Genomic DNA, 4,421 nt, shown 5'->3' with positions numbered 1-4,421 from the left:
AGACAACACTTTAACTCTGACAACCCTCCCTGAAGACAGAAATTTAGTTGGGGGAAAATGGGTGTATAATATAAAAAAGATGACAAAAATAACGAAGAATACAAAGCTAGATATGTTGGCAAGGGTTACAGTCAGATAAAAGACATAGACTATCATGAAACATATGCACCCACCACAAGAATGACCACTATCCGAATTCTAATGCAATTTGCTGTGCAGTATGATTTGATAACTCACCAGATGGATGTCAAATCAGCATGCCTAAATGCCAAAATAGACTGTGATATTTTCACCCAACAACCCGAAGGATTCATTACTCCAGGCAATGATGGGCTTGTTTGGAAATTAAACAAATCACTCTATGGTCTAAAACAGATCGGTAAAAATTGGAACGATCTACTGAGTAAATAACTCCTACAAGAAAAATTTAATAAAAGCATTATCGACCCATGCATGTTTGAAAAAGTTGATAAAAATAAAAGAATTATTATTCTCGTATGAGTTGATGATATCTTGATTGTCGCAAATAACTTAGACACAGTAACGGAAGTTAAGACCCTACTCAAACAAAAGTTTGACATAAAAGATTTAGGTCAAATCTCAAGATTTCTTGGTGTGGACTTCATAGTCAAACCAAATGAAATAGAAATGAATCAACGGACATATACTGAGAAAGGATTAGAAAATTTTAATATGCTAGACTGCAAACCTAGACTAACACCCTGTGAACAAAAATTAACTTTCTCTAAGGAAACAAAATCCTTTGATTCGAAAAGGTACAGAGAGGCTAGAGGAAGCCTGGTTTACTTATCTACTTGCATCAGACCCGATATTTCATGGGTCGTAAATAAATTATCACAGTACAACCAAATCCCCACATTTGAACACTGGAATGCAGTGAAGCATGTCTTCAGGTATCTGAAAGGGACTTTAAATTTTTGTTTATCTTTCAGGAAATGTGAAGGCGGACTGAAGTTAACAGGATTTACCGATACTGATTGGGGAAACTCTGAAGACAGAAAAAGGATGTCGTGGTATTGTTTTCCCCTAAATGAAGAAGGACCTGTTATTGCCTGGAAAAGTAAAAAGCAGTCTACTGTAGCTCTATCTACACGTGAGGCTGAATATACAGCAATAACACCAGCCATACAGGAAGCACAATATCTACTGCAATTAATAAACGATATGAACAATACAAAAGAATGGAAGCAACAATATATTCTGACAACCAGAGCGCAATCTGCATTGCAAAAAACTCTATCACAAATCAGCGGGTAAAACACATAGACATAAAATATCACTACATACCGGACAAAATAAACAATGGTACAATCGAACTGAACTATGTGCCTACCGACAAAAAATACAGCAGAATGCTTCACAAAACCCCTGGCAAGTCCCCGCATGGACTGTGTAAAATTAAAATTATCAGGATATAAAGTTTAAGCAGGGGTGTTAAGAGAGTAAACTTAGCATCCTGAGTTATACCCCTTTGGTTTGAGAACTCTCCCCTTAAGGAGTGATGTTTCTTTCTTTTCCGGTGTTAACCTTCTTAAAATAAAGACGTTGATAACCTATCTCCGCGTGTGGACCTTCCTTCTTTTACTGACCGCCACATACATTTTAACATGTCTAATTTAACAAGAACATAATCCCGAAGTTATGCCATCGATTTTCCGAACAAAAAACAATCTATCTCCATGGATCAAAGACCACACATAGGAAAAAAATGAACCAGAAAAGAAATTAGAGGAGTAATAGTTTGCTATTACAAAAGCAACTTTCACACACGGGGGTCTTTACACGTACAGAACATAATCCTAATGTCATCATTTTCAAAACATTCTGTGTATTAACTTCTATTCATGTGAACTTGTCTTTTCGTCATCTTTGTGTGTCTCTCGTTTTATATTCATACAAATATATCATGAGAGAGAGAGAGAGAGAGAGAGAGAGAGAGAGAGAGAGAGAGAGAGAGAGAGAGAGAGAGAGAGAGAGAGAATTTTATACATGTCCGGAGCAGTAACAGTATTTCTGTGTCTTTATGAAAAATTCTGTTCTGGTCTTAATGAAGGGTTCATGAAAGACACCTTTTTTTTATATCCACATTCAAGATTTACAGGAGAACTGTTTATTCTTGTATTTATCTGTTTTTTTTTGGGGGGGGGGTTGTTATTGTTTATTCTTTTATTAACGTTTTTTCACTGCATCGTTAAATGTTATCCGATTAAATTGGATCTCAATATTTTGTTTTATTTTTGGCAATGTTAGCTCTCTTTTTAGCTAGGATGACGACATCACGCTAATTTAAACTCTAATCATTTTTAGATTCGTCATAAAAACGTATCATTCATTTATTCATTCAAAAAATATTCAAACTGTAGCTTCTGAAATTCTATTAATTTTAATTAGTACTAACAGGGAGACCCGATGTTGTCCGGGATTGAATTAGAATCAACAAATGTTCCACCTTCCCATACTTTTATTGTCATCGAAACTGATGTAAGCGTCCATTTTTTTAAAATCAAATCGATTAATTGCCTGCTTTAGTTAGAGACCCCACCCTCTCCGCAGTGCACCAGGAGGAAGCTTCATATGCCTCCCCGATTTAGTCCACAATATATGGTAGGCTATATTGCACTGTAGAGAATATGTTGTTGATTTTTATAAAATTAACTGTAAATAATGGCTTCACTTAAAGTTTCCAATGAAAAAATCAAATATCATGGTTCAATTATGCTTTGAACAGAAACAATCGTCTCGAATGCGCCTCTGTCTTATTAAAGAACCAACTGTTGAATCTATGAAATTATTTTTACACAATCACTTGAATGTACAAACGTACAAAGATCAAGTATCATGATTCAATTGTGCTTTTAAAAAAACGTTTATTTCGAACGCTCATCCGTTTTATAAAAACGCTCTACAGTTGATTTTTATAGGCTGGAATTTTGTTTGTGCAGTGATAAAACTGTTCAAATGCACTTGTGATATTAGATTCTATAAAAGTGTTAACTTTGGTCAAAATCGAACTTCCTTCTTTAATCGGATTTTTTTTTTTTTTGATTTTCGATGTTCAACATGCAAATTCCGATACAAAACCTACATAAGAACACTCCCAGACACATCAAGTACCTTCATGTGAAATTTAAAAAAATTGGCCCAGCCGTTTCCGATTCGACAGGGAACGAACTCAATTTTCAATTGTGTTCTAAACACAATTTTTCTAAAATCAACAGTAGTTTCTCTACAGTGTATATATTGTGGACTATGTCACTACGGGGAAGCATGTGAAGCTCCTTCCCGGTACACTGCGAGGGTTCATAACAAGAGCAAACAATCAACTGATCTAATTAAAAAATGGGCGATTTCACTGATTTCGATGACAAAAATGTATGGGAGGGTGGAACATTTGTTGATGCTTATTCAATCCCGGACAACGTCGGGTCTCCATGCTAGTATATTGTTATACCTGCGTTACCTATGAATGAACTAATCCATACACAATAATTACCGGACGAGAAAACCTTAAGGCAGGGGTCTATATCTGCTGAACAACCGAGGCTTTTCGTTGGCTAGACCAATTTTTTTCATCCCATGGACCACAAATCCTAGGTTCTGTGGTCCACTTCATTAAATCAATGAAAAATGCATTTTACAAAATCATTTATTTATTAACTGTAATCAAATCAGTTTTTAAATTTTGCAAGAAAAGTGTTTAAAAAAAGTTGTATTTAATGCGATCCCTACTCTTTTTTAATCAATTCTTGATTATTTCTTGGCCTTTTGGCCAAGATCAAAGTGTAGTATCTGTTCCGGCAGATGCTGCACTTAAGATAATTTGTACCAGTCAATGGAGGGGAAACCCTCTATACTGGGACAATTATTATTTTTGGTAACCAGAGTGCCCCCTTTTTGCCTACTTTTAGGGGAGCTGGTTTTTACCTCACGTTAAAAACGGCCTTGTGCCTAATTTGCTCAGTGGGGGAGCAAATAAATACCATCTGTTCCGGCAGATACAGCAAGCAAACACCATATGTGGGGGCAGCCCCACATATAAGACCTTGGTCAATGTAGGGGCAACTCTTCATACCAATTGTCACTATCCAGCTCCCCTACCCCCCAGGGAGTTGGTCCCCATTTCCCCTTCACTCCTCACATTAAAAATCGGCCTTGTGCCTAATTTACTCGGTGGGGGAGCAAATAAATACCCCCCCCTTTGGGTCAAGATCAAAGTGCAATATCTGTTCTTCAGATGCTACTCTTCAATTTCTTGTTCTCTGTTAGATGAGAAGAAATCCTTCACAACTGAGACAATTTTTATTTTTTGTTCCTTTTCTCCACGTAAAAAAAAAAAAACGACCCTGTGTCTAACTCTGTCCTCGTGGGGAGGCATTGTAAATAAGAACAAACGTTTTATT

The 4,421-nt window shown here is 36.3% G+C and overlaps 1 pseudogene; it reads left to right on the top strand.

Moving 5' to 3' along the window:
• The first annotated feature begins 3,770 nt into the window (after window positions 1-3,770).
• LOC145280512 (U2 spliceosomal RNA) lies at window positions 3,771-3,917 on the top strand (annotated as a pseudogene).
• Window positions 3,918-4,421: the final 504 nt, after the last annotated feature.

This window comes from Euprymna scolopes, chromosome 7 (genome assembly GCF_053919585.1).
Source record: "Euprymna scolopes isolate OS-2025 chromosome 7, ASM5391958v1, whole genome shotgun sequence".
In the NCBI taxonomy this organism is placed as follows: Eukaryota; Metazoa; Mollusca; class Cephalopoda; order Sepiida; family Sepiolidae; genus Euprymna; species Euprymna scolopes.
The sequence above is the reverse complement of the archived record's forward strand: the minus strand, read 5'-3'. Positions and strand labels throughout refer to the sequence as shown.